This window comes from Salvia miltiorrhiza, chromosome 6 (genome assembly GCF_028751815.1).
Source record: "Salvia miltiorrhiza cultivar Shanhuang (shh) chromosome 6, IMPLAD_Smil_shh, whole genome shotgun sequence".
NCBI classification, from domain to species: Eukaryota; Viridiplantae; Streptophyta; class Magnoliopsida; order Lamiales; family Lamiaceae; genus Salvia; species Salvia miltiorrhiza.
The window spans coordinates 6,404,216-6,416,511 of NC_080392.1; the positions used below are offsets into that span (position 1 = coordinate 6,404,216).

The 12,296-nt window shown below is 39.1% G+C and overlaps 1 pseudogene; it reads left to right on the forward strand.

The window, feature by feature from the left end:
• The first annotated feature begins 6,074 nt into the window (after positions 1–6,074).
• Positions 6,075–12,296, forward strand: LOC130990411 (aspartic proteinase 36-like; annotated as a pseudogene).

Genomic DNA, 12,296 nt, shown 5'->3' on the forward strand with positions numbered 1-12,296 from the left:
GAAAGCTTTATCCAGCATGTACGAGCAGCCGTCTGCAACAAATAAAGTTCATTTGATCAAGAAATTGTTCAATATGAAAATGACGGAAAGCGGAAGATTTGGAGAACATTTGAACGAGTTCAACGAAGTGACGGACCAACTTACCACGGTGGACATCAATTTTGATGATGAGGTCCGGGCTTTGTTAATACTTGGGCAGTTACCTGAGAGCTGGAATGGCACAGTTACGGCCATTAGCAGCTCTGCCGGTAAGTCCAAAATGAAGTTCGATGATGTCGTGAGCATGATCTTAACCGAGGAGATCAGGAGACAGTCAGATGTAACCTCCACTTCAGGTGCCGCCTTAAATGCAGAAAGCAGAGGCAGAAACTCAAACAGAAGTCAAGGGCGTGGACGGAGCAAGTCAAGGAATGGCAGGCAGAGCTCCAGGATCCACAAGAATTCCAACAAATCAAAGTCTGTTGAATGTTGGAACTGTGGTCAGGTCGGACACTACAGAACGCAGTGTAAAGTACCTTCAAAGGGAAACGAGACAAAGACCGAAGCCAATGTTGTGGCTGAAGAAGAAGGCGATGCCTTGATATGTTCCATGGAGAAAAGGGCCGAGTATTGGGTTATAGACTCTGGAGCATCTTTCCATGCCACCTCGAATCGAAATTCCTTCATAAATTACATGTCGGGAAATTTCGGAGAAGTATATCTTGGAGATGATCATCCATGCAGCGTGGTGGGCATAGGAGAAGTACAGATCAAACTCAATGGATCTGTATGGAAATTGAAGGACGTGAGACACATTCCAGAGTTGAGGAAGAACTTGATCTCCGTCAAGCAATTGTCAAGAGAAGGATGTGATACACACTTCTCTGGTGATTATTGGAAAATCACTAAGGGCGCAATGATTCTTGCACGTGGCAAGGATACTGGAAGCCTATACACAACGATGAATGCGTGTGTGACAATTGCAGTTGCTGATAGCAAGAAGAATGCAAATCTGTGGCACCAAAGACTTGGGCACATGAGCCAGAAAGGGCTCAAGTATATGCATTCGAAAGGGAAACTACCAGAGCTTCAGTCTGTTGATATAGACTTTTGCGAAAGTTGTATCTTCGGGAAGCAGAAGAGGGTGAGTTTCAATACCAGTGGTAGAACTCCGAAGCAAGTAAAGCTTGAGTTAGTCCACACAGATGTTTGGGGCCCAGCAGCAGTTTCATCCATTGGCGGAAAGTCTTACTTTGTGACTTTCATCGATGACCACTCGAGAAAGGTGTAGGTTTACTTCTTGAGACACAAGTCAGAGGTGTTTGAGGTGTTCAAGAAGTGGAAGGCCATGGTGGAGAATGAAACTGGCTTACGGATAAAGAAGTTGAGATCCGATAATGGTGGAGAATACGAAGATATGGCGTTCAAGAAATTTTGTTACCAGGACGGCATCAAGTTAGAAAGGACGTTGCCAGGGACACCACAACAAAATGGAGTTGCAGAACGCATGAACCGGACGTTGACAGAAAGAGCTAGAAGCATGAGGATACATGCAGGACTGCCAACACAATTTTGGGCAGAAGCTGTCAACACAGCGGCATATCTCGTTAACCATGGACCATCTGTACCATTGGAGTACAGAATACCTGAGGAAGTTTGGAGCGGCAAAGAAATTAAACTTTCTCACTTGAAAGTATTTGGTTGTGTCGCGTATGTACACATTAGTGATAATGCCAGGAGTAAGCTCGACTCCAAATCACTAAAATGTACTTTCATTGGATATGGTGGAGATGAGTTCGGGTACCGTTTTTGGGATGACAAAAACAGGAAGGTCATTCGAAGCAGGAATGTCATATTCAATGAAAATGTGATGTACAAGGACAGGAATGCAGTGCAGTCCACCGACACAACAAGTGACGATCCAACATATGTTGATCCAGATGATACTACAGAGAGCAGTACATCAAAGCAAACAGATGAAGGTTTGCAGACGGAGGAGCCCAACTCTGAGGCTGATCCACCACAGTCTCCAGTTCCAGCTCCAACTCCTATACCCAGGAGGTCATCTCGACCTCATGTTTCGAACAGGAAGTACATGAATCAGATGTTATTGACCGATGCTGGTGAACCTGAATTTTATGAAGAAGCATGTCAAGTCGGAGATTCTGTCAAGTGGGAGCTTGCAATGAAAGAAGAGATAAAATCTCTTATCTCTAATATGACGTGGGAACTAGTTGAGTTGCCCAAAGGAAAGAAAGCTCTACACAACAAATGGGTGTACAGAATCAAAGAAGAGCATGATGGTTCAAAGCGATATAAGGCAAGATTGGTAGTCAAAGGTTTCCAACAGGAAGAAGGAATTGACTACACAGATATCTTTGCTCCGGTTGTAAAGTTGACAACAATCCGGTCGGTCCTGAGTATTGTCGCAACGGAGGACTTGCATCTAGAGCAGTTAGATGTGAAAACTGCTTTCCTCAATGGTGACTTAGAGGAGGAAATATACATGCAACAACCAGATGGATTCTCTGTCAAAGGAAAGGAGAAGCTGGTGTGCAAGTTGAAAAAGAGCCTGTATGGCTTGAAGCAAGCTCCGAAGCAATGGTACAAGAAGTTTGATGGATTCATGCAGAAAAATGGCTACATGAAGTGCAATGCTGACCATTGTTGTTACTTCAAGAGGTTCGAGTCCAGCTATATCATCTTGCTACTTTATGTTGATGACATGTTAGTAGCCGGCTCAGACTTGAACGAAATCAAGAAGTTGAAAAGGCAGCTTTCAGCGGAGTTCGAGATGAAGGACTTAGGAGAAGCAAAGCAAATTCTCGGGATGAGAATTTACAGAGACAAGCAAAAAGGTGTTTTGCAGCTGTCTCAGGCCAACTACGTCAATCGAATCTTGCAAAGATTCAACATGAGCAGTGCTAAACCGGTTAGCTCAGCATTAGCTAACCATTTCCGCCTATCCAAAGAGCACTCTCCAAAGACTAAGGAGGAAAGAGACTTCATGGCTAAAATTCCTTACGCCTCAGCCATTGGAAGTCTGATGTATGCCATGGTCTGTACTAGACCAGATATCGCTCATGCAGTGGGAGTTGTGAGCAGATTTATGGCAAATCCAGGAAAGCAGCATTGGGAAGCAGTAAAGTGGATATTGAGATATCTACGTGGATCTACTGATAGATGCTTGTATTTTCGACGAGGTGATGTAGCACTACAAGGTTTTGTAGATGCAGATTTTACCGGTGAGGTAGATCGCAGGAGAAGCACTACCGGTTATGTCTTTACTGTTGGCACGACTGCTGTTAGTTGGATCTCGCAGATACAAAAGATTGTTGCTTTATCCACTACAGAAGCAGAATACGTGGCAATCACCGAGGCTAGCAAAGAAATGATCTGGTTACAAGGGTTGTTGGCAGAATTGGGTTTTGATCAGACGAAGAATGTCTTGTACAGCGATAGTCAGAGTGCGATACATCTGGCAAAGAATTCAGCATTTCATTCTAGAACGAAACATATTGGACTTCGTTATCATTTCATCAGATCTCTGTTGGAGGATGAGGTGTTAATACTTGAAAAGATCCAAGGAGCTCAAAATCCAGCCGACATGCTTACAAAGGCAGTAACCATTGATAAATTGAAGTTGTGCTCAGCTTCAATTGGTTTGCTAGAATGACAAAGACAGAAAGGCTGCTGCGTTGATCGAGGTGTGAAGACAGATTGAAATCAGTCTTCAAGTGGGAGATTGTTAGTCAAAAGTGGCAGCTTTCTTTTATGGCTGCCACCAACCACCTCTCACCAACCACATCTCACCTACCACCTCCAATTCCTTCACTATAAATAATCCCCTCCGCAGCACTTGCTAAACACAACACCAAAACAACAATCTAACTTTCAGCTAGAGAGAGATAGAGAAAGAGAGAGAGAGAGAGAGAAAATTCTTGTGAGAGAAAACTTCAGTGTGGAAGTTATACACGAGTGATAAAAGTGAGTTGAGAGATAGTCTCTGCGTAGGCATACACAAAATACAGTGTGGTATTTTTGTTGTACTCCTCCTTTTGAGATTCTCTAATATATTGGTGTGGGTCCGTGGACGTAGGCAGTTTGGCCGAACCACGTTAAAAATATCGGTGTCATTTTTTTTCTTCTCGTTTCATATCGGTCGATATCCACAATATTGAGTCACACTTGATCCCGGGCGGAATTAGTTGCGTCTAATTTCCCAACAGGCTCTATCCTAACAAGTACACTCGAAACATCTCACACATTTACTCTAGTTTCGGGATGTCAACAGTCCATATTACAATATCGAGCTAAATGAGATTCGTGTTACTGGGAAAAAGCTGCCCCTAAATCCCAATGTTTTTTATGGCTAGCATGGAACTGTTGTGGATAGTGGCACAACCTATGCTTATCTTCGAGATGCGGCATTTGAGGCCTTTAAAGCAGTTGTAATGTTCATTTTGTGGATTACTACTTTTGAAAGTCTCGAGAGACATTGTTTCGTTGCTAAGCTCTCATTTTTGCATGTAGCTTCTCAAGGAAACCCAGTCCCTCAAAAGAATACAAGGTCCTGACCTAACAACAATGATATCTGCTTCTCAGGGGCTCGAAGGTTATATGACTTTCATTTGATAATTTTAATTTTCCTATCACTTATATTATGTACCCAGTGATATTAAATGTTGATACTTCTCCAGCGATGCAGCACAACTATCAAAAGCTTTTCCGTTCGTTGAAATGATATTTGGCAATGGACAAAAGCTGTTGTTGGACCCTGAAAATTACTTGTTCAGGTTCGTAATATTCCAGCCCGCGGCCCACCGGTTCGGCCCGGAACCGGCGGTTCCTGAAGATTATCAATTTTTAACATTTTTCATACATATAATTAATTCAATGAAGATTATCAATTTTTATGCATTATTTTGATTGTGAATGCGTTAGAATTATTTCCTCGGAGTGGAAGTTGATCCCAATGTGTAAGGGCTTTTATATCTTGAAGTTTGATACAATGGAGGATAAGAACATTGTTAAGGCTCGAAAGTTATGGGATTTGTCAAAGGGATCCCTTCGTATGAGGGAGTGGGTGAAAGGGTTTAATCCTTATAAGGAAGTTTCTTCGTTGAGCCAAGTTTGGGTAAGAATATATAATCTTCCTGTGGAGTTCTGGCATCCTGAAGTTATCACAGCTATTGGCAACGTCGTTGGCACTAAAATTGATGGGGCGTCTACCTATGCCGATGTTGGGCATTATGTTCGGCTGCTTGTCGAAGTTGATTTATCTCTTCCGCTGCAAGAGTCGATGCAAGTTCAAGGAGATGATATGGCTTATCACGTTGAATTCTATTATGAGAAGTTACATCTTTACTGTACACATTGCAGGATCACTGGGCATAGTGTTGATAAATGCAAAAAGAAACAACCTCGGGTGGAGAACACGGATCAGGTTAAGGTGATTTCGGAAAAGGAAAAGGTGATGACAAAGGGAGATAACCAAACTGATCCAGGGACCGGTTTTGCAAAGGACAAAAAGTTTTCCCTTTGGAAGCCTAAGGAGAGTGATTATACGGATGCTAGTAATGCTTTTGCTTCTCTGGCTGATAATGAGAAGTTTGAGATGAATGGGGATATTCCAGGTCTGGATTTGCTTGATGTTGTTACCAAGAATTGTCATGAGGACATGGAAGAGGGGATCGTGGAGAATTATATATCTGAAGACGACGAAGCGAGTCATGTGGAGAAGAAGACTGAAACGGATATGCAGCGAATTCCCGAGAATGTGCAGCGTGAGCCTAGGCAGCTGCAGCCAAAGGACGTTGAGAATACTGTTGTGCAGAAGCAACAGACTTCGGTTGGGGCGGAGCAACGGCCTGTGGAAAGACAGTGTGTTGAGCAGGTGCAACAGCAGCATAGTCAGTATGAGAAGCAGCATGCCGTTGGGGATGAAGGTATCGAAGGTCAGTATGGATATGTCGAACGAGAGAATATGGATGAGTCCGACCAGAGCTGGAACGTCTTCTCCTATTATTCAGCAGTCGGAGGATCTTGTTGGTCGAATTAGTCGGCTAGAGGAGCAGGTTAATCAGGGGATACAGATGCTCTCAGAGCCGAAACGAGGACGTGGTCGTCCAAAGGGTTCTGGAAAAGGCATGGGAAGAGAGCCAATGCAAGAAGCTCCGGAAAGTAGCATAAAATATCGCCTCAGAAATGCGAGTGAAATGGGTTATCAGCCGAGGGAATTTATGGTTGACCTTAGCAATAAGCCTAGTATGCGTGCAATGAATAATATCGTTCATGGTCGCTGGTCGGAAATGGACGATCATCCTGAGATTAGGTACTGATTTGGTGTTTTTGTTAGCCTTCTTTTGTTTTTTGGCCTTCTTTCGAGTTTCATGCCCTTAGTCTGCTCTTTGTGCTTTCAAGGGTTGCTATTTTTTCTTTTTTCTTTTATATTAAAATTTAATTTAATAAATTAATTTAAATATTGAAATTGTATAAACAAATTAATTACATATATACATATATCTATACCCGAATGGTATTCTGTTACCGGTTAAACGGGTAATTGAAATGCCATTAAAAATAATTTAGCTATATTACAGGGTAGTCATTTAGTAGAGTTTATTTAATAACTTACACCTTCACGATTCCTTATGTGATGATGTCATAAAAATGATTTAGCTATATTTCGGGCCAAATTGGTCCGTTAGTATAAGGGCTGAAAATAGGTTATTTCTTAATAAAATAAGTTTAATAATTAGGATTTAAATCATCATTTTGAATTATATATTCCCTAATCAATATTAAATTCATTTCTCAATAAAATAAGCCTATGATATATTTTGTTTGACCTTTTAAAGGACTACCATCTTCTCATTTCTTACTTAATGATTCAATAGGGCCCTAACTATGATCCATACTCTTTTGGGTAACTGAATGAATGTTGATAACACTCATTTTTCCATGGTTTTTAATACTCCCTCCGTCCACAATTTAAAGCCCCACTTTGATGTGGGCACGGAGACTAAGAAAGCTGAAAATGGTGATGTGGATGAAATAAAAGGGTAGTTGACTAAAGTGATAAAGTAGTTGACTAAAGTGTTAAAGGTGTTGTGTGGTGGGTCCACTAGTGATAAAGTGTAATAAATATAGAATATAAAAATAATAAAGGTGTTGTAAGGTGGGTCCATTAGTGGCAAATGGTAGTAATTTTAAATAAAGAGGGAGGGTAAAAAGGTACAAAAAGCATAATAGGGCTTTAAATTGTGGACAAAAATTTAAGGGGAAGTAGGGCTTTAAATTGTGGACGGAGGGAGTATTCTTTTGATGTTAATTTTATAGGAAATTGAGTGTTTGATGATTGTTTTGTGCTTACATTGCTTTATCTTGTGAAATATGTTACTTGCTTGAAATTTGATGATTTTTACAGAAAAATGGAGTTCGAATTTGGACTGTTGGTCTTAATGAAAGTTGTAGTTCGTCTCGATACGAGTTCGTAGGTGCAAACGGTTCGCAAATCCGAGTTCGGACGAGAAAGATATGGCCGAAACAAGAAAGTCGCGCAGCAGTGAATAGTATCCGACGGGAATTTCCGAATTTTCGGGAATTTTCGGAATTTTCGGATTTTATCAGTATTTTCGAGTTCTACACTGTATTTATCTCCTGTGCTTATATATAGGTCCTTTCCCTGACCTATTAGACACATCTTTTTACCTCTTTTCTCCATCTTTTCAGTTTTAGACTTAGACTTTTATTGTTTTTCATAGATTAGCTTTATTTTCCTACAAGATTCAAGCTGTCATTCAACATTCTTCCGGGTTTTATCTATTTTATTTATTTCAATTGCTTTCTTTTATTTATGCTTTTATTTTATTTTATGATGTCTAGCTAGTTTTTTTATCTGAACCTAGGGTTTGTACAAAGTTGATTTAATATGTGTGTTTGATTTATTGATATCAATTTGCCCTCCAACTTGTGATTCATTATTCCTGGTGCCTGTTTTCTTGTGAATTATCTGATCAATAATTTACATGTCTAGCTGTTCAGTTTGAGTCTTGAATGCGATAATTGTTCAGCTGATTCAGGAATGCATGATATAGTGTTAGCCTTGAGTCTTGAATGCGACAGGTGAAGCTATAGGAAGTTATTCTTTGTGTGCTATTTGGAGTTAATTTATTCCTTGGAGTCTTGAATGTGAAAAGGGGTAAATTAATCTACGTTCATAGGTGTTCGTTAGAGAAGCTTGTGAATAATATAGTGATCTTTCATCAGGGTTGGATTAAATTGATAATTGAATTAATAGATTGAATGCATGTGTTTGATTAACGATAGTACATCCCTAGAGTCAGAGTTTGTTTTATTATTTGAGTTTTTATCATATTTTATTTGCTTTGTTTTGATTTAAGTTTTATTCTTCATTCTTATTTGAGTTTGCCTGAATATTACTAGAATTTATTTAGGTTTAAGTTTTATTCTTCATTCTTATTTGAGTTTGCTTGAATATTACTAGAATTTATTTAGGATTACTTAAAGTGATTCGTTGTAATAGTCCTTGTGGATACGATACTCGATTGCTTATTATTTGCTACAATTGCCTGTGTTAGTTGCAGTTTTTGTTGCTAAGAAATTAGTGATCAAATGTCTGCGGCTTATAGTAGTTACATTACTTACTACAGTTGTTTATATACAAGTAATCTACATTATTCTTTTTGTATTATTTTATCAAATTTATTGAGGTCTCTTTCTTATAATAGGATCCGAGGTTCCAACCAGATTTGTCAAGCACCTACAAACCTCTAAAGTGCGACACTTATTGCACTTGTGATGCTGATAGAGAACAATATATTTATGAAAGACAATATGCTGAAATGAGTTCTAGCCGTGGGATCTTGGGAGTAGACATAATTTTATTTTGCAATCAAAGTGTCTGAAACCACAACGAGCTACTTTTGGATGTGAGAATATGGAAACAGGGGATCTTTACAGCCAACATGCGGATGGAATAATGGGTTTAGGTCGTGGAGATATTAGTATCATGGATCAGCTTGTTGAGAAAGGTGTAATCAATGATTCATTTTCGTTGTGCTATGGTGGAATAGATGTGAGTGGTGGTTCAATGGTTCCTGGAGGAATTTCCCCCCTAGTGAAATGGCTTTTACACATACCGACTCTATTCGCAGGTACGTTTAGGAAGACTTTTGAGGTTTTACAATTGAGTGTTAGGCTCTATCCTAACAAGTACACTCGATACATCTCACACATTTACTCTAGTTTCGGGATGGCAACAGTCCATATTACAATATCGAGCTGAATGAGATTCGTGTTACTGGGAAAAAGCTGCCCCTAAATCCCAATGTTTTTTATGGCTAGCATGGAACTGTTCTGGATAGTGGCACAACCTATGCTTATCTTCCAGATGCGGCATTTGAGGCCTTTAAAGCAGTTGTAATTTTCATTTTGTGGATTACTACTTTTGAAAGTCTTGAGAGATATTGTTTCGTTGCTAAGCTCCCATTTCTGCATGTAGCTTCTCAAGGAAACCCAGTCCCTCAAAAGAATACAAGGTCCTGACCTAATAACAATGATATCTGCTTCTCAGGGGCTGGAAGGTTATATGACTTTCATTTGATAATTTTAAGTTTCCTATCACTTATATTATGTACACAGTGATGTTAAATGTTGATACTTCTCCAGCGATGCAGCACAACTATCAAAAGCTTTTCCGTTCGTTGAAATGATATTTGGCAATGGACAAAAGCTGTTGTTGGACCCTGAAAATTACTTGTTCAGGTTCGTAATATTCCAGCCCGCGGCCCACCGGTTCGGCCCGGAACCGGCGGTTCCTGAAGATTATCAATTTTTAACATTTTTCATGCATAGAGTTAATTCAATGAAGATTATCAATTTTTATGCATTATTTTGATTGTGAATGCGTTAGAATTATTTTTTCCTTTATTGTATTTCAATATTTCAACACAAGTCATTTAATTTCAAAAAAAGAAGATTTTTAAAACTTGTAAGTTATAATATTTTTAAAACTTGTAAGTAACTTATTATATTTTTAACACTTGTAAGTAGTGGTGTAAAATCGGGTACCCGCGGGTACCCTACCCGCAAAATGCGGGTACCCGTGAGACGAAAACTACCGAAAACCGCACCCTCACCCGACCCTCCTCCCCGATGCGGGTACCCGAATACCCGTAGCGGATACCCGCTGCGGGTATGAGGGTACCCTCACAGTCCCACAAATTTTTTTTTTAATTGTAATTTTACGGGTTTTTGGTCCCGCTGGAGGGTATTTCGTCCCGCGAGAGGGTATTTTGTCCCGCATTTCACAAAAAAAAATTGAAAATATCCTTTCTATTTCATCGATTATCCATAAAAACAGTGAGGAATAAATAATAAATAAACAGCTGACAAACAAGCACAACGATCAAAATTCAAGTTCAAACACTAAATCAACGATGACTAACAAACCAAGCCAAGCACTGACTAAAAAGAGAATAGATTTGACTTATTAAAAAAAGATGAGCTTAAAAGCAATACCTTACATGAAAGCAGATACCAGATCAACCTAAGCGTACAACCTTGCTTTCTAGAACTACACCTAAACAAATCATAAATAAACTGAGTTTGCATAAATAAAATAAAATGACAGATGATATTGTCCCTGCCTTAGACATCACACATAGACAACATGAAGATCAAGCAAGAACAATATAATAGCGGCAAAATTTTGATGTTGTAGTAGCATGCTTGCAGCCAGAACTTTAAGTACACCCTCATTAAACATAATTTTTTGGTTTAATTCCTATTTCCTAATATTGTTAAATAAAATTATTTAATTTTAATTTTTAAATATTTATTGCGGGTATGCGGGTACCCGCGGGTACCCTCTACCCGCGATTTTTGAGAATTTGCGGGTATCGTACCCTATACCCGTGCGGGTATCGGGACGGGTGAGGGTATACCCGATACCCGCAACTCGAATTTACAGCCCTACTTGTAAGTTATAATATTTTTAACACTTGTAAGTAAGTTACTCCCTCTGTCCCACGAATCTTGGCACGTATTCCTTTTTAGGCCGTCCCGCGAATCTTGACACATTTCTAAATAAGGTAATAATTATTACCTTATCTCTCTTACTTTATCATTTTTATTACCTTCTCTCTCATACTTTATCATTTTTATATTTTATTAACTACACACTTAAAACACTAATCTACAACTCCTTAATTCCCGTGCTGAAATCAGACGTGTAAAGATTTTTGGGACGGAGGGAGTATTATATTTTCAAATTTCAACACTTGTAAGTTATTATACTATTTAAGATTTTTAAGTTGAGTAATTTCAAAATTATTTTAGTTGAGTAATTTCAAAATTTATAAAATACAACATATATTTATAACTTATAAGTTATTATTATATTATTTAAGTTGAGTAATTTCAAAAAAATTCAACTCTTGTAAAGTAAAAAATTTCGAAGTTTCAACACAATCATTTAATTTCATAAAAAAAAGAATAAAGAAAAATAAAAAAGGAAGAAAATCGGAACTGGCTGGTTTCGGCCCGAAAACTGTCGGTCTTCGGCCCGGCCCGGAACCGACGGTTATGGGCCCGAAAATCGACCCTTAAAGATAACCCACGGGCGGGTTACGGTTCATACATTTTCCGCCCCTGAACCACCGGTTCGGGCCTAAAACTGGCAGTTCCTGAACCGGTGGCACCCCTATAAAGATCTTTCTCAATTTATTTCATATAAGGAAATTGATCAACTTAGTTGGGACGGCCTCAGAAAGAAATATTGATCAAGTTAGTTGGGACAGAGGGAGTAATATATTACACTGTTTTTAGCATTGAATAGAAATATCTTTTATGGTCATTGATTCTTTTTGTTCTGGCATACAACACTCAAAGGTGCATAGTGCATACTGTCTTGGGATATGATCTTCCAGAATTGAAAGGATTCAACCACTCTTTTGGGAGGTGCTGTCTGGTTTATCATGTGGTCTAAACCATACTCCCTCCGTTCTATTATTGTTATCCCAAATTTTTTGAACATGTGAATTAAGAAAAGGGTGTAAATTGGTTAAAAGTTATAAGACTCACACCTTTTAAAGAGTTAAATAATAGGACAACAATAATGGGACGGAATGAGTACTATTGAAGGATGGATATAATATGCATCTCTTCTTGTGGCAGCTATAATTTTCCAGAATACACTTGTGACATATGACCGCGAACATGAAAAGGTTGGTTTCATGGGAGCGAATGCACTTATCGCTTGCCTCGTCATCTCTTCCTTCGGACATAGATAG